The sequence below is a fragment of the Saccopteryx bilineata genome, chromosome 2 (genome assembly GCF_036850765.1).
Source record: "Saccopteryx bilineata isolate mSacBil1 chromosome 2, mSacBil1_pri_phased_curated, whole genome shotgun sequence".
NCBI lineage: Eukaryota > Metazoa > Chordata > Mammalia > Chiroptera > Emballonuridae > Saccopteryx > Saccopteryx bilineata.
Genome location: NC_089491.1, coordinates 238,998,792 through 239,026,179, shown reverse-complemented (window position 1 = coordinate 239,026,179; position 27,388 = coordinate 238,998,792). Strand labels below are relative to the sequence as shown.

Sequence of the window (27,388 nt, the reverse complement as noted above, 5' to 3'; positions counted from 1 at the left end):
GCACAACACTTTCTGTTCTTCCTTCATTTTGAAGCCAGAACATTTTACTAGATGTCCTGTGGAAATGCAGGGAGCTTCCTCAGGTGATATTCCCTGGTTGGGTTTAGTTTTGTTTCTAAAAAGGCCAAAGCATGCCGAGTAGAGGGAGTGTAATTTATAAGGACTTTGGTGTTTTAAACTGTGGCAGCATCATTACATCAAAGGGGCGACCTCCAGGAAAGATATAGTTCTTTTAAACCTAATTGTTGTTTACCTCTAGGCACGCTGGAAAAATCAGTCATTTATGGTGATATGTTCTTGCTTTAATTCTAATATAAATACACTTGAACCTTGCTTTTTTTTCATTTTTTAAAAAATTTTTATTTAGTAAATTAAACATCATTCAGTGACACTGATCAATAAGAGTACATAGGTTTCAGGTAAGAACCTTGCTTTTCTTACCTGACATATTACATTGTGTATATTCCAAGTTGTACTTTGAAGACCTGTTCTGCCATTTATATCTAGTAGCTTATTACTGTTAACACACTTTCCTGGAGTATTTGGTAAATAGAAATAACTCATTTGCAATGGTTATCAAGTTTTGTCCAGCTCATCAAATATATTTTATGAGTTGGAATCTCCTGTCGCATGAAGTTGCCATTTAAGCTGGAATGCAATATATTAGCATAAGCAGCATCCTAAATATAATAATATGGTACTGTCTACTAATCAGCTTGCCTCTTTTTTTTTTTTTTTTTTGAGAGAGAGAGACAGAAAGGGGGAGGGGAAGGAGAGAGATGGGAAAAAACATCTTGTAGTTGCTTCACTTTAGTTGTTCTTTGATTGCCCCTCGTATGTGCCTTGACCAGGGGGCTCAAGCCGAGCCAGTGAGTCCTAGCTCAAGTTAGTGACCTTGGGCTTCAAGCCTACAACCCTGAGCTCAAGCCGATGAGCTTGCATTCAAGCTAGTGACCTTGGGCTTTCAAATTGGGGCCCTCAGTATCCTGGGCCGATGTTCAGTCCACTGTGCCACCACCGGTCAGGCTTAATCAGCTTTTTTGACAGTAGATCCTAGTGGAATTGTTTTCTTCTGTTGATAATCAAAGATTAGACATGATTATAGCCCAGAGTAAAGCTGTTAAGCTGGAAATAGACCAGTTAGTGTAGGTGATGGTTAAGTATACTGTACATGTTGAGTTAATGTTAGTATAGAATGGATTCTGTGGTGGTGACAAACAGGATGAAGCATTAAATCATACTGGCATTTTTGCAGTAAAGGTCCTTCATCATTATTTTTAACCTTCAATATTTTCTGCTGTATTTAATACTGGTTTAGTTATAAATAAGTGTATTTCATTATTGTTGATGTGTTTCAAAAAGATTATTAGACAAATTTTTGTCAAATGTATAATTTTAAAATGTAGTTGCATTTAAACATTGAGCTTAAGCAAATTAAATGTCATTTTCTGTATTTCATGTATAGTCCACTTATTTTTAAAAGTTTTACTGTTTCTGCCATGTGTTTTTTACATTCAGAGATACATTTTCTTAGTGAAATGGTTCCAAGATTTCTGTGATGTAGGTTGATGGAAAAATAATTCATTTAACAGGATTTTATTGTACAGTAAGGGTTCTGGAGCACATCATATTTCATTAAGGGAGAGGTGCTTGATAAAAAGAGAGTCTGTAAACCAGGTAAGATATTATCTTATCACCATCACCTTTGAAGTTACTTAGTGATGCCTCATCAAGATAGGATCAATTACTTTCTTGTCTGCTGTTTTAGAATTCTCTTAACCAATATATCTAAGAAATCACAACTTGGTGTTTTAAATGATAATATGTGGGATCTAAACAAAATTGGAGGTTGGATTTCAGCATTCACTATAACATTTAAACATCTGTTTCTGAGTAATGCAATTCATACACTGTTGTGGGTGTGTTAAATGGTGTGATTTTTTTTCTCGGGCAATTTAAGATATATAGCAAGGGCCTTGAAATGTTATTTTTGACCTAGTAATTCCACTTTTGGCTCTTGTCCTAAGAAAGTACAGTAATATAAAATTGACAAAAACTTTAACTAAAATACTTATTGTAGTATATATTATATCTAATGGTAAACATTTAGTAAATCATAATGTTCAATAAGAAATAGTTAATTGTGGTGTTTCCATATAGAGGAATGTTCACTTTATTATAGAGTTTATTTCTGAAGACTTTCATAACACGGAAAAATTATGATATAAAACTTTAAAGGGTATGAGGAACTCTAAAAGAAGTTGAGTTTTAATGAATATTAACAGTTGAGTCACATCTGTATGTACAATCTGGAAAGATCATCAAGTAACATTAAATGCAAAAAAGTGAAGTGTAGAATATTATACATACACATGCACAGAAGAAAGTAACCCGTTTTAAAAAGTACACCAAATGAGCCATATTTCTATTCATACATAGAAATGTACAGGTGTAGAAAAAAGTGTTTAGTGTAACAACAGCAATGACTAGAATTGGAACAGGTGCACTTTGACTCCTGCTTGAATTTTAACAATGAGAGGCTATTCAGATATTATAATAATTTATAATTGTTTTAAAGACTATTTATTGATTTTACAGAGAGGTGGGGTCCGGGAGAAGTAGTTGCTTCACTCTAGCTGTTCATTGGTTGCTTGTCATATGTGCTTTGATCGGGCAAGCCCAGGGTTTCAAATTAGCAACCTCAGCGTTCCAAGTTTGCACTCTATCGACTGTTACCACAGGCCAGGCTTAATTTATAATTTAAAGTAAATAAAAAAAAAAAACCCTGTAGGATCGATTCCTGGTCAGGGTACACAGGAGAAGCGACCATCTGCTTCTCCACCCCTCCTGCTCCCCGTTCTCTCTCTCCCTTCACCTCTCTCTCTCCCTCTTCTCCTTCCACAGCCATGGGTTGAATGGTTCAGCAAGTTGGCCCTGGGTGCTGGGGATGGCTCCATGGCCTCACCTCAGGTGCTAAAGTGGCTCAGTTGCTGAGCAATGGAGCTGTGGCCCCAGATGGGCAGAGCATCGTCCTGTAGGGGGTTTGCTGGTAGGGCTACATGTGTGTCTGTCCCTGTATCTCCTTACTGTCCTACCTCTCACTTAATAATAATATAAAAAAAACTGAAATTTAAGATTCTATTTTATAAGAAAAAAAATTTACTAAGATAAAAGCATTGGTTATCTTTGGAAGGTAGTTCAGATAGTTCTTAATTTTCTCTGTATTTTTTCTGTATTTGCCAGAATTTTGGCAATTAAAGGTATTATTTTTATGACCAGAAAAAGCAATACTTTGTTTTAAATTGATATGATCAGGGGAGAGAGAGAGAAAGAGAGAGAGAGAGAGAGAAGAGCATCAGTGTGCTCCTGTATGTGCCCTGACCAAGGATCGAACCAGCAAGCTCTGTGTGTTAGGATGATGTTTGACCAAATGAGCTATCTGGACAAGGCAGCAGTAAGATTTTTTAAAAAGCCAGTATCACAGGTAATAGTGTTGTCTGGAGTCAAGATTGCTTTGATTCAGATACTGGTCCTAACCTTTGTGACTTTGGACGGTAGGGGGGTGAACTTTACTTTTTTCACAGGATTTCTTTGAAGATAAAATGAGATACAACATCTGTAGGTTGATTTTTACAGTGCCTGACACATTCTGTGCTTAATATGTGTTAATTTCCTTTTTGTTTTGTCTTCAATGACATAATTAAAACTCTTCAAAACATGAAAAATATAAAACTATCAACAAAAACACAAATGTCTTCAAAAAATTAGATGCGATTAGAAAATGATACTTTCAGAACTATTCTGCTGTAGGATAGACAGTGAGAATATCATTAGAGCACGACAGGGCTGGCATTTCACTTGGTGGTAGGAAGAGGCAGGGGTAAAGCCTTGCGGTTCTATGTGAACCAGCTGGAGTCTGTAATAACATGGTTTTCTAAGTATATTTTTAAAATTTCCCAGAGTTTCAACCTGATAAGTTTTTTTAAAGCTATGTTATAGATAAATTGCTATTTTTATCCATCAAGACTATGAATATTAAGAACTAAAAGTATTCAGGATTTCAGGATAGTACAAGTCTTGTTTGTAGTAGTAATTCAATATGTAAAATGAGATCTCTTTATTCATTTCAGAGGTTATATTTCAGTGGCATAAGATAATGGGGGAAAGTAGACACCAATATAAAATTCTCAAAGTGGTCAATGATTATATTCTTACATGTGTTTATTAGAAATACAATAGAAAACAGAGGCATTTCCCTGTTCTGCAGAGATGTGACAGACTTACAAAGGGAGATGAATTGATAGCAAACAGCCAGTGAAGTGGCAAAGTAGGATCTAAGTCTAGATACGTTGGGCTTTGGAAACACCAATGTTGCTGTCTATATAGTATTGCTCCCTCGATGCTTTCATAAAAAGAAAAAACTGTTTTGAAGTTTTGTTGGGTATCAAGTGTTTCTATTCCATTTGTTTCCTTATTTGGTCACACTGCTTGATTTGATGTCATTTATATTTGTTCTTACAGTCTTTCTCTTGAATTGCAGGTCTTCAAGAATGCCACATATTGAAAAAGTTTGGGTTGATTTTCATGTGGTAGAAAATGAGTGTACACTGGGAAGCTACTTTGTGTGTGATTCTGAGTTAGCAGCAGGCCCACAGCTAGTCGTCTGTAGTCATGACCTGGCATGAACACCTCCTTCTTGAGCCTCTACTAGGAATAAAAATCTCAGTATTAATGTCAATTCAGCACTTTTCATAAGTATGTAAAATCCTTCAGAATCCATCTCACAGAGTTCATTTCCCCCCCAAAAAGCTAAAAATCCCTTGGAATATACTGTTCCTTTGGTGAAACTATATCTTCTTTCCTTTGTAGATTGAGCCGTGGTCAATGTTTTCTTGTGTCTCAGTAGTATCTTTATTTATTTATTTATTTATTTTTTTAAGTATCTTTATATTTTTAATTTGCTGTATAGTTGCTTGACTAATTAGGGAATCTATCAAGTTTTCTGCTCTTTATAATGAATTACAGGTGATTGACTTTGTCCCTTATCTTATGGAAATCGATCAATTTTGTCTAATTCAGTATATTACTGTTATCCTTGCACTACCTCATTTGTTGTAGGAGCTAATTTAAGTGGCATTGTGTTATCCTTTTCTTCTGGTTTGCTAAATGACCATGTGAGAGAGGAAGTGGGCTCCAGGCTCCTGGAAGGCAGAGACTATGTCAGCTTTACTCAGTATGTACTATGTCTTGCACAGCTCCTGGTGGACTGGACTCACACAGTATGGCCAAGCACAGATACAGCAGAAGACACCTGGGGTCTGGTTAACTGCAGCCTGAATCATCAATGTATTGATATTTTTAGGGACGTGGGGCACAAGAAAAGGAGAGAGAGGATTCAGCCAGGTTTTTGGAAGTTTTTGGAGAAGTGAGTAATATAATAAAATTTTTGAAGACTTATATTCTAGACTATGCTATGAGCTTTATATGTATTTTATTTAATCTATAGCAAGTACAAACAACACTACAAAAGAAATAATCTAATTTGGTTAGCTTAAGTAAAGTGACACTAGGGGTGAGTTAGATGTAGGTACCGCTTATAAAGAAGTTTTGTACAGGAGCTGTTGAGGTGTTGGTGGAACACAGTAGGGTGATTTTCAGTGATAGGTTAGAAGCAAATTAAACAAACTTTCAAGTAGTATTGTAATAAAAATATTAAGAGCCAAGACATAAATAAAAACACTCTGGATCTCATTCCAAGAAGTCATTCTTGGTATAAAATACTGTAAAGTGTATGTAATGCAATGTTAGGTTTACACAGACTCCAGAAGAAAATAGACTTTTCCTGGATGGTCAGATAGACTGGCTGAGATAAGCTTTCAAAGTTCTTTTTCAGTTGGGCCTGGTAGTGCAATGGATAGATTGTTGACCTGGGACACTGAGGACCCAGGTTTGAAATCTTGAGGTCGCCTGCTTGAGCGTGGGGTCACTGGCTTGAGTGTGGGATCATACACATGACTTCATGGTTGCTGGCTTGAGCAAGGGAGTTCCTGGCTCAACTGGAACCACCTCCCCTCTCCCCCCAAGTCAAGGCACCTATGAGAAAGCAACCAATGAACAACTAAAGTTTGCAATTACGAGTTGATGCTTCTCATCTCTCTCTCTCTCTCTCTCTCTCTCTCTTTCTCTCTCTCTCTCTCTCTCTCTCTCACACACACACACACACACACAAAGTTCCATTTCAGTTGGGTTCTATGACTTGATCAGATTGGATATAAGTTTTTTTAGCATTTACTTTTTATTTGTAGAGATTTTATTTACTAATTTTTACAAAAATAGGAGAGGGGGAGGAATTCAAGAAGTTTCAACTCATAGTTGCTTCACTTTAGTTGTTCATTGCTTGTGGCATGTGCTTTGACCGGGCAAGCCCGGAGTTTTAAACCAGGACCTCAGGTCTGTATCCACTACACCACCACAGGTTAGGCTAGAAGTAAGTAATTTAGAAAGAAGATATTTGGTTTCTTTATTTGTCTTTTATTAAACAAATTCAGGGTTAATTTAAAGTGAAGATAACATAAATGATTAAGAGAAACATTTCCGGTGACTTCGTTTAAATTTAGGAGCCACGGAGGGACCAGTTCTTTCATTCCGTCCCACAAATACTTTGAGTTTTCTGAAATTTTTGGGTAACACTTTGAAAACATGAAATTCTTTTCCTGTTTGACTGTTGCAAGAGTTTTTATCTTCCAGAAAGCATCTTTACTAGCATGCAAAAGTTGTGCTTATAAATTTGCAGTGTTCTAATGTGTTAAAAATGACCTTCAAAAAATGGATGGAAAATTGCTGTGTCATACCTTTTATATGGTTGTTTTATATGCATCATACCTTATATATGTCTTTTCCTTCCCTTTTGTAGAATTGGAAGATGAAATTAATTGATTTTTTAAGATAAATTTCTTTGAAGGCGGATTAATAAAATCAGGTACCTTTTTCTGCTGGAGGACATACTGTCGAGAGTAGTTGTAATTTTTCTCCTCCTTTGATGTATGTTGTTTGTGAGGACTGTTTAAAATTCTTTAAAATGTCTCATAGGTTACTTTGAAGTCACCAAGCAGGAAGTGTATATGCATGAGAAGATAAACCTATGACTGAATTTAATTAATCAGTTAAAAATCTTATGACTACTGGCAGCTAGCCTCATCCAGCTTTGAATGACTAATAGAAGTAGGTCTGTACATCATTTACATTTTAATATACAGATACCCTTGGTCTTAAACCATGGCTTGTTTACATGAAAGTGTGATAATTTTCTATTCACTTCTGAGAATTGTGGAATAAGCACTTTATTGCTGTTTTTTAATCTGGTTAGTGTACACTATTCACCCTTTGCTAGATGCAAAGTACTGCTGGATTTTTAGGGGAAGGATGAATAAGAATGAGCAGTAGCTTGCCAGTGTATTTGCAGCAGAATGTGGAAGGTAGACTTGGGTGAGAAAAAAAAATGGGGATATTCAATGGGGGAAATGCTTCTGTTGAGCTGATAATGAAGTTCTAGCCACCATCAAGTGCCACATTGAAACGTTGATGTTATATGCTACACATTTCTTAAAAGACCCATTTTAGTAGCCTGTTTGATGGTTAAGATGGGTTTTTGAGGAGAACAGGATGAAGGATAGGACCCTTTAAAATCTCAGTGTTATGATTGATCACCCTGACGAATTAGTTTGAAATGCTTATGGAGCCAGAGGGTTGACTTAGAAATTGCTAGAATTAATCAGACTGAAGATTTAATCTCAAAAATTTGATTGCCACTAGTGACCTACAGTTAAAATAGTTTTTACTGCTATGAGAAAGCATGATTTTCATCTCTGATAGCACCTTAAAGGTTACATATGGCCCTGTTTCTTTGAGCAGTGATTTATAGCTTTTTCTCAATTTTTTCCCCCTGAAATTTGTATTGGTTTTATACCTCTATATATTGCATTTTGAGGTATTGATTTTCATAATTTTGTTTAATGCCACAAGAAATAGAACTTAACACCTTTTTCTTTTTTATCTTATTCATCGTCAAGCCATACTACCAACTTGATGGTTTTGGATTTGATGAACTCGAGTCTACGTACCATCTGTTCTTTCCTAGATTGTTTTGTCCCAGCCATTACCTTTTCTAACTGAAGACTTTTATTTTTGGACTCCCTTTATTTGATACTTTAGTTGAACTTCTTTGACCCTACATGAGCTCTGTCACATTTGAGTGTTTCTCTGTGTGAAATTTAAACACTTTCAGTTGGAATCAGTACTAAAACTCCCTTGAGAGTGACCCCTTTTTCAGTCAGTTTCTGATCCATGAACCAACTCACCCATGCCTTACTCTGATGTTTAAAAAGCTGATCCCTTTGAAGGCAGGGATTTCATTTTATTGATGCCCAGGGATGAGGAAAGTACTAGACCCCCATTGGGCTGTTACTAAAGGTTTGTTGAATAAATGAATGAGTGGGATATTGTCAACGGTTTCATGAGTTAGAGTAAGTGCTTGATTTTCTTTTATTTATGTGGAAGGTAGACTTGGGTGAGAAAAAAATGGGGATATTCAGTGGGGGAAATGCTATGAAATAAGTCCCAATAAATTATTCAGGTATAATATCTCTTAGAACATCATTTATGACAAAACACTGGTCATAACCTTGAGTATACTATATTAAATATCAAGAATCATGCATATCATTCATTCCCTACTTGAACTAGGAGAATGGGGGGGGGAAATGGTGATAAATAGCTGACAGGGAGGCAGTAAAATTGTTACCTTCATTATTTGTTGGTGGCTTTAGAAAATAATTACTACTTTTAGAAAAGCTTTGACAAGTAACTTTGAGAATCATCAAAACATCTATACTATTTGACTCAACCTTATAACTTAAAGAGTCTGATGAAGTAGTCCAAAAATAAGCAGCTCTCTATATAAAGATGTTAGTTGCAGAATTATTTTTACATTTGAAGAATATTATAGTGTTTGACCTTTAGTAAGTTATCTCTCTGCCTTATTTTATGTCTTTAAAGTGGAGATAATAATAATACCTTCCTCATGTTGTGAGGAATAACTGAAATGTTAGAGTACTGTCTGGCATATATAAAGCATTCAAATTTAGCTGCCACTGCTGTTGTGTTTTATTATTACTGAGGCATAGGTTTCTCATTTCCTAGAGACTTATACATAATTGTGCCAGACATTATGTTAGGTACAGTGGAGCTAAATAAATAAAAGTTGTGGTTCTTGTTTACCAGGAATCTTACATTTAATTTGTGGTGAATACAATATATTTATAAATAATTTTAATTAAGATCAGTATGTGATAAATGATGTGAGAAGTTACAAAATGCAATGAGAGCTCTAATACAGGGAAGATTGCAGATTACTTTGGGTTTGTGGAGGTGCAAAGGTGACAGTTTTACTGAACTTTGAAGGATAAATAGAATTTTAGAAGTAAAACTATGAGATGATATTTCATGAGGCACATGAGCAAAGACACAGGTTGGACAGTAAAGCATATATAGAGTAGAATGGAATTATGAGAGACAAGGCTGAGGAGAGAGGAAATGTTTCCATGTTTTGAATGCCAAGCTGTGGAGTTTTTATTTTATTCATGTAACATTGGTAAATGATAGCATTTGTGACCTGATAAGAGCTATGTTTTCAGAAGCTTGAATAACTAAAATAATTTGGTAAAGGTAGGAGAATTGGGAAGTGAGAAGACCAGTTTTTTTTTTTCATTTACTCATTTATTTAAAAAACATTTGTTGCTTGCCTGTTATTTACCATGTTTTATGTTGAGGATAGTAAACTATCATATTTACTTGATCTATGATTGATTATTAGTGATATTTCAGAACATAGATAATTAAGACTGAAACTACTGTAGTGTTGATAGGAATAAAAGGTAGATTAGATATCAAATGCATTATAGAAGAGAAATGTGGCTCTGGCTGATTGGCTGAATGGTAGAGCATCGACCAGCGTGTGGAAGTCCCAGGTTTGATTCCTGGTCAGGGCACACAGGAAAAGCAACCTTCTGCTTCTCCTTCTTCCCTACTCCCCCACCCCTTCTTTCTCTCTCTTCCCCTCCTGCAGCCATGGCTTGATTGATATGAGTGCATTGGCCCTGGGCATTGAGGATGGCTCTATGGAGCCTCCACCTCAGGCACTAAAAATAGCTCAGTTGCGAGCATGGGCCCCAGATAGGAATTGCTGGGTGGATCCCAGTTGGGATGCATGTGGTAGTCTATCTCTCCTCCTTTTACTTAAAAAAACAAAAATAAAAAGATTAAAGAAGAGGAATAACAGGCTTGATAATTTTATGGATTGGGTAAAGGAGAGATAGAAGTGAAAGACAACTTTTAGGTTTTAAACCTGAGTGACTTGGGGACTTAATTAAGACTTATTCTTTTTGAGAGAGAGGAAGAGAGAGAGAGAGAGAGAGAGAGGAGAGAGAGAGGCATTAATTTGTTGTTTCACTTAGCTGTGCCATTGAATACTTCTCATATGTGTTCTGACCAGGCTTGAACCCTCAACCTCAGGTTCCAGCTGGTGTCCTCAGGAATGAGGTGGTGACCCTGGGATCGAACCAGCAACCTTGGGATTGAGTGGGCAACCTTAGGATCAGTGACCCTGTGCTCGAGCTGGTGACCTCAGTGATCCAGGATGATGCTCTATCCAGTGCACCACTAGCCAGAGTTCTGCATTATTATTCCTAATGCATATTGGGAATAAAAATGTCATCCTAGTGCATGTGGTCGAAAGATATTTTATATTTGATTTATTTTGCTTGTGTTGCCAGTGAAATATTGAATTGGTGTTTTCTAGGAGGCAGTTAGCAATGGGGGGGGGAGGAATTGGAACTTGGGGGAGCCAGGGACCAGGGATTAGAGATATTAAGATTATAGATTTGTAAATTGTATCCATAGAGGATAGCAGATGAAGCCTAAAGTGAATGAGGTTGTCATGGGAGAATGTGTGGGTGGGTGTGTTGTTAGTATGAGCGGGTGGGGAGCTTAACATTTTTTATTTTAAAAGAATTATTTAAAAAAATTATATATATATATATATATGTATTCCTGCTCTATTGGGGTAGCTCAGTTGGTTAGAGCGTTGTCTCCATGTGCCAAGGTTGTGGATTCAATCTCTGGTCAGGGCACATACAGGAAGCAACCAATGAATGAATGCACAACTAAGTGGAACAACAAATCAGTGCCTCTCTCTCTCTTTTTTTTCTCTCCCCTCCTTCTTCTCTCTCTTTCTTTCTCTCAGATAAATTAAGAAATTATATATGCCCACTTCTATTATTTTAAATATATGTTGGTGCAAAGGGTATATCTTACTACCCAGAAACAACTACCATTAATAGGAAGATCAGTCTAGATGTCTTTTTATACATATTTGTAGATAGTTAGAAATAATTTTAGAAATTGATTGTGTATTGAACAATGAATTTTATTATTTTATTTCATATCATGACTAAGAGCCCAAATTCCTTAGTAGTTATGACATTTGAATTCCTAGAACACTAGCCTGAGTAGGGCCAGGAGGAGGTACTCTTGAGGGCAGGCAAGAATGTGCATGTGCTGGACCCTGAGAGTGATGCCTCCTACACTTTCATATCCTAGGTGTCATGCTTGCCTCTCCCTAACCCTGGTCCTGCCTGTGAATTGATTATGATAATAAACTTTTTTTTTTTTTTAATTCAGTGAGAGGAGGGGTGGTAGAGACCCGACTCCTGCATGTACCCTGACCAGGATCCACCTGGCAAGCCCACTAGGGGTAGATGCTTTGCCCATCTGGGGTGTTGCTTCGTTGCTCAGCAACTGAGCTCTTCTCAGCACCTAAGGTGGAAGCCATGGAGCCATCATCAGTGCCTGGGGCCAACTTGCTGCAATACAGCTATGGTCGCTAGGGGAAGGGATGGAGAAGCAGATGGGCGCTTCTCCTGTGTGCCTTGACCAGGAATCGAACCTGGGATACCCATATGCCAGGCTGACACTCTACCACTGAGCCAACCAGCCAGGGCCTAAACATTCTTTTTGAATTGGTTTATAGTTTTATTAACTAAATAATGAACATAAATTAATTTATTACTTTATTTAAGAGAGAAGGAGAGGAAGGGAAGGAAGAGAGAGAGAAGCATCGACTCATTGATCCACTTAGTTGTACATTGATTGCTTCTCATATTTGTTTTGACCTGGTATTGAACTGGTGACCTTGAGTTCAAGTTTGGCAACCTTGGGATTGTGTTGGTGACCCCAGAGTCAAACTGACAATCCCATATTCAAGCTGGCAACTTTGGGATTGAGCCAGCAACCCTGGGCTCCAGCTGATGACTGTGCTCGAGCTGGTGACCTCAGTGTACCCTGTTGATGCTATCCACTGTACCACCACTGGTCAGGCATAATGAACAAAATTTTAAAAAGAAATACTACTATAAGACTTTTAAAGTAAAAGAAGTTTCCTATTCCATCCCATCTAACTTTACCTCTTGTTTCTGTTCTAAGAGGCAACCATTTTCAACTTATTTTTTTCTCCCCGATATTTACTATCATATTTCTAAATATTATACTTTCTTTCCAGTACTTTTTTGTCAGACTTAGATACTGCCTGACCAGGCGATGGTGCAGTGGATAGAGCGTTGAACTGGGATGCCGAGGACCCAGGTTCAAGACCCTGAGGTCGCCAGCTTGAGCGCGGGCTAATCTGGCTTGAGCAAAGCTCACCAGCTTAGACCCAAGGTCGCTGGCTCGAGCAAGGGGTTACTTGGTCTGCTGAAGGCACGCTGTCAAGGCACATATGAGAAAGCAATCAATGTACAACTAAGGTGTTGCAAGGAAAAACTAATGATTGATGCTTCTCATCTCTCTCCGTTCCTGTCTGTCCCTGTCTAGCCCTCTCTCTGACTCTCTCTCTGTCCCTGTAAAAAACAAACAAAACCACTATCTAATTTTTTTTTTTTTGTATTTTTCTGAAGCTAGAAATGGGGAGAGACAGTCAGACAGACTCCCGCATGCGCCTGACTGGGATCCACCCGGCACGCCCACCAGGGGGCGACGCTCTGCCCACCAGGGGGTGATGCTCTGCCCCTCCGGGGCATCACTCTGCGGCGACCAGAGCCACTTTAGCGCCTGGGGCAGAGGCCAAGGAGTCATCCCCAGCGCCCGGGCCATCTTTGCTCCAATGGAGCCTCGGCTGCGGGAGGGGAAGAGAGAGACAGAGAGGAAGGAGAAGGGGAGGGGTGGAGAAGCAGATGGGCGCTTCTCCTGTGTGCCCTGGCCAGGAATCGAACCCAGACTTCTGCACGCCAGGCCCGGACTTCTGCACGCCAGGCCGACGCTCTACCACTGAGCCAACCAGCCAGGGCGATACTATCTAATTTTATTTAGACATTATTGAATACCTTTTTGAATGTTTTTCTAGGAAGGCAGTATCTTGGATTTAATTTGTCACTGAGCTTTTTATGTTGAATAATTCAGCCAAAATTATTGTGCAGTGACTTTGAGAGGCTTCTCTGTAAGTTTGTTACGTAGACTTTATTTTCACTAAATTCAGTAGAAAATCTAATTTTATTTGTTCATTTTATAGTGTCAATATTGACTGTCATAACATTTTCTGCCGGTTTCATATTTTCTTACCTTTTCATACAAAAGAATATCTAATGAAGTTTTAATGAAGTGTAAGTTACTGTGTCTCTATGTCCTTTAACTAATTTTTTAAATGTTTGTTTATTGAATGTAGGCTATGTACTAGATCCTGACCTTTGTTTTTTGTATATGTGATTTCATTTATTACTTTGCAATGCACTAGTGTGAGGATCCTCATTTTATAGATGCAGGGCAGAGAGTGACAGAAGTGAAATAATTTGCCCATAGCTGCAATGCTGGTAAACCGTGGAGTCTTAAATCCTATTCATAACTGCTAAGTTGAGCTATACACTTTTCTTCTGACTTCACAGATTTCTACAAGAATATACTTGGAGAGCACACCAGGAATACAGCGCTTACTTAAGCAGCACGTAATCTAAATCTTAAAAACTTGTTTCACGCCCAGTTTTCATTCTACGAACATTTTATGTGCCGGTATGACATAGGAAATTACAATTATAAAAACACGCCCTCCCTTGGAATTTATGGTCTGAGGGGTGAGAGAAGAAATTTGTGCAAGCAAAATAGGATGACAGTTGCTTGAGAAACTGAAATGTCGAGGGACTTCTAAGTGGGAAAAATATTTTAAAAAATTGTGTGTATGTCTTATTGGTGTTTGAAAAATAATTTCATGAAGAGTGGCTTTTGAGTTGGATTGTAGAGAGATGGCTTGGTTTCAACAGATTGATGGAATCATGTGAGAATCGACACAGGTGGAATAATATAGAACATACTTGGAAGATGGCCAGTATTCTGTGTTGGCAATAATGTGAGGAGTGAAGAGGATCAATTGGAGATGATGTTAAGGCTAACATGCTGTGGAGTTTGGAGTTTATTCTGTAGGTGTTTGAAAGCACTTGGAACTATAGTATTTTATTTGAGCAGGATTTGATTTGTATTTGTTTTATTTTTATTTATTTACTTTTTCTTCTTTTCCAAGTGGGGGGAGGAAGAAAGAGACAGACTCCCGCATGCACCCCGACCAGCATCCATCCACCCAGTAATCCCCGTGCTCACAACCAAGCTACTTTTTAGCACCTGAGTTGGAGGCTGTACGGAGCCATCCTCAGTGTCTGGGCTGATGAGCTCAAACCAGTCGAGCCATGACTGCAGAGGGGAAGAGAGAGAGAGAAGGGGAGGGGAGGATTGGAGAAGCAGATAGTTACTTCTTCTGTGTGCCCTGACCGGGAATCAAACCTGGGACATCCACATGCTGGGTGGATGCTCTACCACTGACCTAACCAATCAGGGTTGATTTCTATTTGTTTTTGTCATTCAATTTGTATTTGAGGACAGTTATCCAAAGTGGACTAAGAGGTGGTTAGTGTAAAGGTAGTAGAATGAACCCTGGAGGCTTCAGTCCTGCTGGATCTGTCACTCTTTAATAATCTGATCAATTATGAGTTTACTCATTTGCAAAATAGGGATAATGATAGTACTTACAGAACTGTTGTGTTGAATGAATGAGATTATGCAGTGCAGTGCTTCCTGCCTGTATTAACACAGAGTAAGTACTCACACATACACAGATATTCTAGAAAGGGCAAAGACTAGATGTAGGAATACCATAAGTAGGTGTCCCCAAACTACAGCTTGTGGGCCACATGCGGCCCCCGCCGCACTTCCGGAAGGGGCACCTCTTTCATTGGTGGTCAGTGAGAGGTGCACTGTATGTGGCAGCCCTCCAACGGTCTGAGGGACAGTGAACTGGCCCCCTGTGTAAAAAGTTTGGGGATCCCTGCTAAAGGATATAGGTAAGTCAGTCTGTCTATTTAATAAGGTATATAATATACAAGGGATTTTTTTTTAATTGTGATGATAACATTTTATTGCACGATTGAAAAATCTTAATTATATTTGTTAGGGGTGTGTGTGTGTGTGTGTGTGTGTGTGTAAGTGTTTAAAATACATTCTGTCAATCAAAACAGCATGGTATCGGCAGAAAAATAGACACTCAGACCAATGGAACAGAATAGAAAGTCCAGAAATAAAACCACATATATATAGTCAAATAATTTTTGATAAAGGGGCCAACAACACACAATGGAGAAAAGAAAGCCTCTTCAATAAATGGTGCTGGGAAAACTGGAAAGCCACATGCAAAAGAATGAAACTGGACTACAGTCTCTCTCCCTGTGCAAAAATTAACTCAAAATGGATCAAAGATCTAAACATAAGACCTGAAACAATTAAGTACATAGAAGAAGACATAGGTACTCAACTCATGGACCTGGGTTTTAAAGAGCATTTTATGAATTTGACTCCAATGGCAAGAGAAGTGAAGGCAAAAATTAATGAATGGGACTACATCAGACTAAGAAGTTTTTGCTCAGCAAGAGAAACTGATAACAAAATAAACAGAAAGCCAACTAAATGGGAAATGATATTTTCAAACAACAGCTTAGGGCCTAATATCCAAAATATACAAAGAACTCATAAAACTCAACAACAAACAAACACACAATCCAATAAAAAAAATGGGAAGAGGACATGAACAGACACTTCTCCCAGGAAGAAATACAAATGGCCAACAGATATATGAAAAGATGCTCATCTTCTTTAGCTAGTAGAGAAATGCAAATCAAAACTGCAACGAGATACCACCTCACACCTGTTCGATTAGCTATTATTAACAAGACGGGTAATAGCAAATGTTGGAGAGGCTGTGGAGAAAAAGGAACCCTCATACACTGTTGGTGGGAATGTAAAGTAGTATAACCATTATGGAAGAAAGTATGGTCGTTCCTCAAAAAACTGAAAATAGAACTACCTTATGACCCAGCAATCCCTCTACTGGGTATATACCCCCAAAACTCAGAAACATTGATACGTAAAGACACATGCAGCCCCATGTTCATTGCAGCATTGTTCACAGTGGCCAGGACATGGAAACAACCAAAAAGCCCGTCAGTAGATGACTGGATAAAGAAGATGTGGCACATATACACTATGGAATACTACTCAGCCATAAGAAATGATGACATCGGATCATTTACAGCAAAATGGTGGGATCTTGATAACATGATACGAAGTGAAATAAGTAAATCAGAAAAAACCAGGAACTGCATTATTCCATACGTAGGTGGGACATAAAAGTGAAACTAAGAGACATTGATAAGAGTGTGGTGGTTACTGGGGGAGGGGGGAAAGAGAGGGAAAGGGGGAGGGGGAAGGGCACAAAGAAAACTAGATAGAAGGTGACAGAGGACAATCTGACTTTGGGTGATGGGTATGCAACGTAATTGAACGACAAGATAACCTGGACTTGTTATCTTTGAATATATGTCGCCCCATTAAAAAAATAAAATTATTTAAATAAAAATAAAAAAATAAAATACATTCTATGACAAGGCAGTTGGTTAATTTAAATTTTGTCAGTCTTTGTAGCAGAGTAATGTAGTAATGTGGGTGAAAGTCCCTGCCAGTGACATTTATAGATATGTGGTGGTGGTGGAGTAGATGCAATGATGAGTAGACCCAGCTGCCTGGGAAATAATTGAATGAAGAATGAACATCAGTGGATATTTTACTTAATGGGCCCTCACTTTGCCACCTTTATTTATTTATTTTCCTTCGTGGGTCATGAGAAGTGAGAAGAGGGTGAAAGGGCAAAGGTACCATTTACTTGAGTTAGTTGTTAGGAATTACGATGGGAGGGTATAATAGTTAGAAGGAAGAATACTTTAACATAAAGGTGCTCTGTGTCCTCAATGTTTGCAGGGACTATAAATAAAGTTCATGATAATTTGGCTTCTAAGATGGGAGATTCAGGAAATATTGATTTTATCCAAGGTTACAGGAAAAATTAGGATTTTCACAAGTATAATTGAGAAAATTGAAAATTACTTTGAGATATCAAAAAGCTTGGGGTCAACTGATTCCACTTTTTCTCTGGCTTGTACCTACTGTGTCAGTAAACTTTGTTGTCCCTGCCTTCAAAATACATCTCAACCCTGGCCACTTCTCACTTCCTCTACTGCTAGCACTCTAGTGTAAGTCATTATCTCATTATCTCATTGGCTGGAGCAGAGCTACAGTCCTTAACTAGTCTCCTGGTTTGATTTGTGACCTGCTTTGCCTGCTTTGGACTAGTCTTTTTTTAAAATTAAAGATTTTATTAATTGATTTTAGAGAGAAGATAGAGAAAAAGAAAGTCAGCGGGAGGAGTGGGAAGCATCAACTCGTAGTAGTTGCTTCTCGTATTTGCCTTGACCAGGTAAGCCTGGGGTTTTGAACTGGCGACTTCAGTATTCTAGGTCGACACTCTGTGTCATCAGGCTGGACTAGATTACTCCTTTTTAATATAAGCAAGATCATGACCCTCTTTTACAAAAACCTCTCAATTGCTCCCTATTTCAGGGAGCAGCAGCCTGAAAAGTCTTATGTGGTCTCACCTTATTTCTGGACACTTTTCTCCTGTCACTCCAACATCCTCCCTGTTGCACTGCACTAGCTATCGAGCTGCTCTTGCCCAAGGTCTTTACACTTGTGGGCCCCACTGTCCAACAAGTACATCTTTAAAATATTTTTTCCAGTTGATTTGACAGAGAGAGAGAGAGAGAGAGAAAGAAAGAGAGAGGCATCAACTCATTTTTGCACTTAGCTATACACTCATCTGCTTCTCATATGTGCCCTGACCCAAGATGGGACCCATGACCTTGGTGCGCTGGGATGAGGCTTTATCCACTGAGTACCCAGCCATGGCCCAAATACATCTTTTAATCTTTTTTTTTTTTTTTTACAGAGAGAGCCAGAGAGAGGGATAGATAGGGACAGATAAACAGGAATGAAGAGAGATGAGAAGCATCAATCATTAGTTTTTCGTTGTGACACCTTAGTTGTTCATTGATTGCTTTCTCATATGTGCCTTGACCGTGGGGTTACAGACCGAGTAACAACCCCTTGCTCAAGCCAGCGACCTTGGGTCCAAGCTGGTGAGCTTTGCTCAAACCAGATGAGCCTGTGCTTAAGCTGGTGACCTCGGGGGTCTCAAACCTGAGTCCTCCGGACGCTCTATCCACTGTGCCACTGCCTGGTCAGGCCCAAATACATCTTTAAAAATATTTATCTTCCCCAATAGAATGTAAACTCCAGAAGAGGAGGGATTTTTCTGAAGAATGCCCACCAGTTAGGATATAATCAATGGCCAGTAAATATTTGTTTAATTCAGGGGTCACCAAAGTACGGCCCGGGGGCTGCATGCGGCCCCCTGAGGCCATTTATCCGGCCCCCGCCGCACTTCTGGAAGGGGCACCTCTTTCATTGGTGGTCAGTGAGAGGAGCATAGTTCCCATTAAAATACTGGTCAGTTTGTTGATTTAAATTTACTTGTTCTTTATTTTAAATATTGTATTTGTTCCCGTTTTGCTTTTTATTTTAAAATAAGATATGTGCAGTGTGCATAGAGATTTGTTCATAGTTTTTTTTATAGTCCGGCCCTCCAATGGTCTGAGGGACAGTGAACTGGCCCCCTGTGTAAAAAGTTTGGGGACCCCTGGTTTAATGGATGGGTGATTTCTAAACAAAGGGAGATTTATATTTCTTTAAGCCTGAAGTTTACTATTTTTATCAATATTTGTTTTCATCTGGGTGCTAGAGCAGGCAAAATAAAAATAAGAAATACTTGAGAAAAGAGGCCCTGGCTGGTTGGCTCAGTGGTGTGTGAATGTCCTGGTTTTGATTCTTGGTTAGGGCACACAGGAGAGGTGACTTTCTGCTTCTCCTCCCCTCCCCCTTACCTTTCTCTCTCTCTCTCTTCTTCTCCCACAGCCATGGCTCAATTGGTTCAAGCATGTTGGCCCTCAGTGCTGAGCATGGCTCTATGCAGCTTGCACCTCAGATGCTAAAAATAGCTCACTTACAAGCATGGCACCAGATGGGCAGAGCATCGGCCCCAGATGGGGTTGCCGGGTGGAGCCTGGTCGGGGCGCATGTGGGAGTCTGTATCTCTATCTCCCTTCTCACTTAAAAAAATTTAAAAATTAAAAATTAAAAAAAGAATGAAAGGGAACAACTAGGATAATTAAAGAATTACTGTAGCCCTGGCCGGTTGGCTCGGTGGTAGAGCGTTGGCCTGGCGTGCAGAAGTCCCAGGTTTGATTCCAGGCCAGGGCACACAGGAGAGGCACCCATCTGCTTCTCCACCCCTCCCCCTCTCCTTCCTCTCTGTCTCTCTCTTCCCCTCCCGCAGCCGAGGCTCCATTGGAGCAAAAAGATGGCCCGGGCCCTGGGGATGGCTTCTTGGCCTCTGCCCCAGGCGCTAGAGTGGCTCTGGTCGCAACAGAGCGATGCCCCGAATGGACAGAGCATTGCCTCCTGGTGGACGTGCCGAGTGGATCCCGGTTGGGCGCATGCGGGAGTCTGTCTGACTGCCTCCCGGTTTCCATCTTCAGAAAAATACAAAAAAAAAAAAAAAAAAAAAAAAAAAAAAGAATTACTGTATATTTGATAGCCAAGAAGTTTTTAAGGTAATACTTGGTAGTATAGGGACTATATATGTTCTTATACATTTTTCTCTGTAGCCATAAACTGTCTTTCTTATGACATTGTCTATGCTGAACTTGAGGGCTGGAAAAAATTGTTTGATTCTTAATAATTTATTTAGCATTTAATTTGTAGCGCTGATTAATAATATGGTCTTAATCTTGTATGGTCCTTTTTTTTCTTCAAAATTACAGTTGTTTAGGTTGCATAGTATCTATTTAGAATTTCAATCTTTTTTTTTTTTTTTTTTTCATTTTTTCTGAAGCTGGAAACAGGGAGAGACAGTCAGACAGACTCCCGCATGCGCCCGACTGGGATCCACCCGGCACGCCCACCATGGGGCGACGCTCTGCCCACCAGGGGTCGATGCTCTGCCCATCCTGGGCGTCGCCATGTTGCTACCAGAGCCACTCTAGCGCCTGGGGGAGAGGCCACAGAGCCATCCCCAGCGCCCGGGCCATGTTTGCTCCAATGGAGCCTTGGCTGCGGGAGGGGAAGAGAGAGAGAGAGGAAAGCGCGATGGAGGGGTGGAGAAGCAAATGGGCGTTTCTCCTGTGTGCCCTGGCCGGGAATCGAACCCGGGTCCTCTGCACGCTAGGCCGACACTCTACCGCTGAGCCAGCCGGCCAGGGCTAGAATTTCAATCTTAATGCTGTGAAAAATGACCTGAAAGGAGCCATTTTAGGATGGAGCCAGAGTAGCCGTCCCAGAGGCAGTGCCTTGCGCCTTGTTTGTGAAACTTGGGACTGGGTTGAACCACAGTTGCTTCACCATGTGAAGTCAGCGGGAAAGTGGATGTCCTGATCACAAGGACTCATGAGTGTGGGCCTTCCCCTGAAGACAGAATCAGCAACCAGTCATGTGTGATGAGAGTGGCTCAGCCTGTCAGCACCCATAGGAATTTTTGCCTTTTTTTCATGTAATTACTATTTTCCTTTTTCTCATAAAAACTTCTTGTTTTCACCCTGTAGGCAGGACATTATTTGAGTTCCTGCCTCAATTGCAGTTTTTTTTTTTTGATCCCAAACAAACACTTTTTGCCTCTCATTTAGGCTGTTTTTTTATTTTTAGTGTGAAATTTTTATATTTAGAATTAGCCAGCTGGACTCAGTTTAGATGACCCCAATTTTGTTGGCAACATCCAAAACATCATAGTCGGGAGTCAGTTGAGCATACGCCTTTTTCTCTTCATCAGGTATTGACCTTGGCCATGTCAGTGTCATACAGCTTCTTCACAGCCTATTTGATCTGGTGCTTGTTGGCCTTGACATCCACAATGACACAGGTGTATTGTTATTTCTGTATTCTTCATGGCTGACTCAGTGGTCAGGAGGAATTTGATGGTATAGTGGTCAAACTTGTTCTCCTGGGGGTGCTCTTCCAAGGATATTTAGGTTGCCTTAAGAGCTGCAGTGGCTTAGGCTGTCAGAATGTGGGTGACATGTGCATCTTTTTTTGGAGGGGGGCTATGGGTGCCTTTCACCACTGCTTTCTTTGCCTTCAAAGCCCTTGCTTTGGCTTCAGTTTTGGAAGTGGTGTGGACTTCCATCTTCACTTTTTTTTTTTTTTTTGTATTTATTCTGAAGTTGGAAACAAGGAGGCAGTCAGACAGACTCCCGCATGCGCCCGACCGGGATCCACCTGGCATGCCCACCAGAGGCGATGCTCTGCTCATCTGGGGCATTGCTCTGTTGTGACCAGAGCCATTCTAGCGCCTGAGGCAGAGGCTATGGAGCCATCCTCAGCGCCCGGGCCAACTTTGCTCCAATGGAGCCTTGGCTGCGGGAGGGGAAGAGAGAGACAGAGAGGAAGGAGAGGGGGAGGGGTGGAGAAGCAGATGGGCACTTCTCCTGTGTGCCCTGGCCGGGAATCGAACCCAGGACTCCTGCATGTCAGGCTGATGCTCTACCACTGAGCCAACCGGCCAGGGCCCCATCTTCACTTTTGGTGCCATCTTTGTGATAAAATCATTTAGGCTTTTTTTTTTTTTAATAGAGACTGAGAGAGACAGTCAGAGAGAGGGACAGATAAGACAGACAGGGACAGATAGACAGGAGGGAGAGAGATGAGAAGCATCAATTATTCGTTGCAGCTCCTTAGTCTCCTTAGTTGTTCATTGCTTGCTTTCTCACATGTGCCTTGACCAGGGTGCTACAGCAGACCGAGTGACCCCTTGCTCAAGCCAGCGACCTTGGGCTCAAGCCAGCAACCTTGGGTTTCAAGCCAACTACCTTTGAGCTCAAGCCAGCAACCATGGTGTCATGTCTGTAATCCCATGAGTCAGCGACCCCGTGCTCAAGCTGATGAGCCCATCAATCCAGCAACTTTGGGGTTTCGAACCTGGGTCCTCTGCGTCTAAGTCTGCTGCTCTATCCACTGTGCCACTGCCTGGTCAGGCCATTTAGGCTTTTTTTAACTTTAAGTTAAAGTACCAAGTTTCAGCTTTGATTAAATTTTGACAAAGGTTTAAAATCTCAGTTCCAAAAGTCAGAGAACTGTATTAACTTTAAAGGTCTAAGTGAAAAACCCACATAGCAAATGTTATTGAACAGAAAGAGTTTGCCTGCCTGGCACTAGCTGATGCAAACACTAAACTGAGAACTGCGTGGAGAAGGTTTGGCTATTTTATTGTGAAGGCACCACTCAGGAGAGTGGGAAGCTAATACTCAGAAGCCCAAATTCCCTATGACATGTAAGTTACAGAGTACGTGGGGCAAAATCACTAGACATCGTTGGTTAGGAGTTTTGGTTTATGTTGCGAGTTGATTGGTTGGAGGTAAGATAAGGATAATAAATCATTTCTTCAGGTCTTGAGGACAGTGCTGAGGTCTGTTCCAGGTGTCTCTCTGTTCAGTTTAACTGCAGACTAATACTGGTGCTGTTTAAAGTAACAACAAATATGGCTTCTGGGTTTTACAGCATGTGTACAAGCAAAATATGTGAGAACAGTACATCAGCAATCTTATGCATGGCATGAACCTGCTGTAACACTCCGTCTCTTTGTGAAGGAGTGAGTGTACTAATTTTCAGGGTCAATTATAATAGGTCAGGAAAGTCCTGGAAGGTAAACATATGGATAAACACAAAGGAAAATCCAAAATAATCCATAAATAAAGTATTGCGATAAGTAAAAAAGAAAGAAAAAGAAAAAAAGAAAGGTAGCCAGGGGGTCATTCCACCTTAGGGCTCAGGAGCTATAACTTAACTTAGAGCTCAAGTGTTATCTTTAGTTTAAAATAAACCATTAACAAAATGAAAACCAATCCCCTGAATGGGAGAACCTATTCACTGATACATCTGATAGGGATTAATATCCAAAATTTATAAAAGACTTATAAAATTCAACATCAACAAACCCCCTAAACAATCCAATTAAAAATGGGCAAAGGACCCGATTAGACACTTCTAAAGAGGACATACAGATGGTCAACAGACATGAAAAGATGCTCAATGTCACTAATCAGAGAAGTACAAATGAAAACTACAATGAGATATCACCTCACATTTGTCAGAATGATTTCATTAACAAATCAACAAACTAGTGTTGGTGAAGGTGTGGAGAAAAGGGAACCCTTGTGTACTGTTGGTGGGAATGCAGATTGGTACAGCCACTGTGGAAAACTAGGGAGTTATATCAAAAAATAAAAAATGGAGCTTCCTTTTGACTTACTGATTCCACTTCTGGGAATATATCCTAAGAATCCCGAAACACTAATTCAAAGGAATATATGCACCCAGTGTTCATTGCTGAGTTATGTACAATAGCCATGATCTGGAAACAGCCTAAGTACCCATTGGTAAATAAGTGGCTAAAAAAGCTGTGGTACATTTACACAATGGAGTACTATGCAGCCATAAAATGGAAGGAAATCTTACGTTTTGTGATGGAATGAATGGACCTGGAGATCATTATGCTGAGTGAAATAAACCAGTTAGAGAAAGACAAGTACCATATGATTTCACTAATATGAAATCTAATGAACAAAATGAACTAACAAGCCAAAGAGACAGACTAGTACATAGAGAGCAGGCTGACAGCTATTGAGTGGGGGCTGGGTAGGGGGGGTGAGAGAGCAGAAAAAAAAATTTATGGGTATAGATAACAGTATAGTGATTGCTGGGGGGGTAGAGAAGGATATAGGGGGGCTAAATGGAAATGGACAAAGACTTAACCTGAGAGGTGAACACACAGTGTGGTGTACAGTGTCTTGTGGAGTTGGGAACCTGAAACCTGTATGATTATGTTAACTAGTGTCACCCTAATAAATACAATAAGAAAAAGAAACCCATGTATTGTGGCCCTTAGGTAGGGCATGGACATTGTTTCTGGCCCCCAGGGGATTAATGACTAGTAAGAGAAGAGGCTGAGGCTTATAGGGAATGCTATGAAAGAAATTGAATAAAGTGCTGGGGTTATATTATAAATCAAAATCACACATTAAATCAGGATCCGCGGTTCCACAAATACCAGAAGGATCATTGCAATTATTAGGAAACCCAGCATGCCTTAGTGCATACAACAAGGTTTTTAGATTTGTCATACTTAAAAAAATTTTTTCTTTATCTGTTGATTTTATAGAGGGGGTGACAGAACAAGAACTGTCAACTCATAGTTGCTTCTCTTTAGTTGGTCATTGCTTGCTTGTCGTATGTGCCTTGACCAGGTAAGAAAGACCAAGGTTTTGAACCGATAGCCTTAGTGTTTCAGGTCAGTGCTCTATTCACTGTGCCACTGCAGGCCTGGCAGATTTGTCATACTTAAATATATATTTTTTCTTACTAGTATTGTGACTTTGGACAAGTTATTTAACCTTGTTTGAGTCTGTTTTCCTAGTGATTAAAATGGGCATTTTTTTTTCTAGCTACTGTACAGGGTTGATGTATGAATTAAATAAGGTATTTGTATCAGTTGCTACATAATAAATGGTACATAACATTATGTCATAATTTTATATGCATGGACTGCCAAGTGCATATCTTTTAGTATTTTGATTGTTGTGATTTATTATTTCTACTTTTTCAAAGGTAGCAGACAAAGTTAGCTAATATTTTAAATCCATTCGTCATGAAACCTAGTCAATTTGTTTTGCATTTTTAACTTCAGAAAGCAAGTATATTTTGAATTAGTATTACTTCAAACAGTATTACAAGTTATTAATATGAGAAAGTAACAATTTCTGCTTTTAGATGTTTAAAAATATTTTAGATCTATATTATTGAAACTATGTAACTGAATTTTAAAATTATACTATGGATGTGATAGGTCATCTCACTGATGTTAGTGCAAGCCAGGTGCACACTGTGACTGAGTGAAGCCCTGGATGGGTAGTTCAGTGAATAGAGTGTTGTCCTGATGTGCCCAGGTCGTGAGTTCGATCTCCTGTCAGGGCACGTATGAGGAATATTTAATGAGTGCACAACTAAATGGAACAATTAGGTGGAATGGTGAGTTGATGCATCTCTCTCTGTCTTTCCTTTTCCCCCTTCTCCCCCTTCTTCTCTCTCTATCTCAAATCACTGGAAAAATTTAAAAAATATATGGCTCATTAGAATAAAATTACATATTGAAAATTTCAAGATGCAGATATCAACTTTATTAGATAATCTAGTCATGCTTTTACAGGCTATTTATGGCTAACATTTTATGGTGTAGTTTTATTTCTTAGATGCCTTTATAGTCTTACATCTCTCAGGTAAGAAAACCAGCTTCATACTATGAAATATAGATTTTAATGAGCCAAGAGGCATCGATAAGAAAAACATTATTTCTTCTGAGTCCTCTGAAAATGATTTAAGAAGGCAGTAAAATATATTGCTTGTAAAAACAACGTTGCAGTAATGACTGATAAAAAATACTGAGTTGTTGGCAACTTATTTGATATAGCACTTAATGGCACTATTGTGGTAATTACCTATAGAAAATATTTTACTTAGAAACATCCTTTGACTCTTTTTCGATATCTTACCCCTCTCCAGGTTCATAGAGAAATGTAAAAACATATGTACAGTTAAGCAGAGTCACTGGGTAAGAAAATGGAATAAACATTTAGGAAATAACTTAAGGGACTTGAAAGTTGCCTTGAAATAAGCTGAATGTACAGTGTAGGAATTTTGCAAGTTGTCATTAAGATTTGTGTAAATGTAGCCTGACCTGTGGTGGTGCAGAGGATAAAGCGTGGGCCTGGAATGCTGAGGTCACCAGTTCAATACCCTGGGCTTGCCTGGTCAGGGCACATAGGAAAAGCAACTACTACAAGTTGATGCTTCCCATTCCTTCCCGCTTCTCTCTCTCTTTCTCTCTTTCCTCTCTCTAAAATCAATAATGAGTAAACTATTAAAAGGATTTGTGCAAAAGTAAATGCAAATACTGGGTCCTGCTTATAGTCTGTTAGGTACACAGAAGTACACAGAGGCATACTGTTGGAGGCTGCTGCAACAGAAGTAACATTTGTGGCCCTGGCCGGTTCGCTCAGTGGATAGAATGTCAGCCAGTTTGTGGATGTCCTGGGTTTGATCCCCAGTCAGGACACACATGAGAAGTGACCATCTGCTTCTCTTTCTCTCTCTCTCCCTCTTCTCTCCCTCATCTTTCTCTCTTCCAGTGGTTCAGTTGGTTTGAGTGTTGGCCCCAGGCGCAGAGGATAGCTCGGTTGGTATGGGCATCTGCCCCAGATGGGGTTGCTAGGTGGATCCCGGTCGGGGTACATGTGGGAGTCTCACTATTTCCCCTCTCCTCACTTAAAGAAAAAGAGGTACCATTTGAGATACAGTGTAATATAAAAATATATAGTTCTAGAAAATAGCAAGGAAAGCATGTTTGCATAGAGGAAGTCCTTTGAAAAAACTTTACTAAAAGAAATAGAGGTTGCAATTGTAGCCTTCTTTCAGAATGTGTGCTTAATCTGTGTAGAAATGATTTATTATTCTTTTATTTGATTTCTGTATTTACAAATATAAAAGTGGTTGTTCATTGTTAAGGTTAGGGACCTTGTGTTCCTATTTTCCATAGCAAGTTATACATCGTGTGTAAATGTGCAACACTGAAGAGGACTTGAGCAGTTAGTTGTTAAAGAAGTGACTGATGCCTGACCTACGGTAGTGCAGTGGATAAAGTATCAACCTGTAATGCTGAGGTCACTGGTTCAAAACCCCTTGCCCAGTCAAGGCACATATGAAAAACAACTACTGTGTGTTGATGCTTTCTGTTCCCCACTCCTTTCTCTAAAAT

General features: G+C 39.5%; 1 protein-coding gene and 1 non-coding gene across 3 annotated transcripts in view; one reads left to right on the top strand and one right to left on the bottom strand.

The window, feature by feature from the left end:
* ARHGAP32 (Rho GTPase activating protein 32) overlaps positions 1 to 27,388 on the top strand; it is a 394,792-nt gene that overhangs the window by 48,605 nt on the left and 318,799 nt on the right. The gene's annotated exons all lie outside the window — the stretch shown is intronic.
* Positions 22,016 to 22,091, bottom strand: TRNAV-GAC (transfer RNA valine (anticodon GAC)). The gene has a single exon. It is a non-coding gene; the product is annotated as a tRNA-Val (tRNA).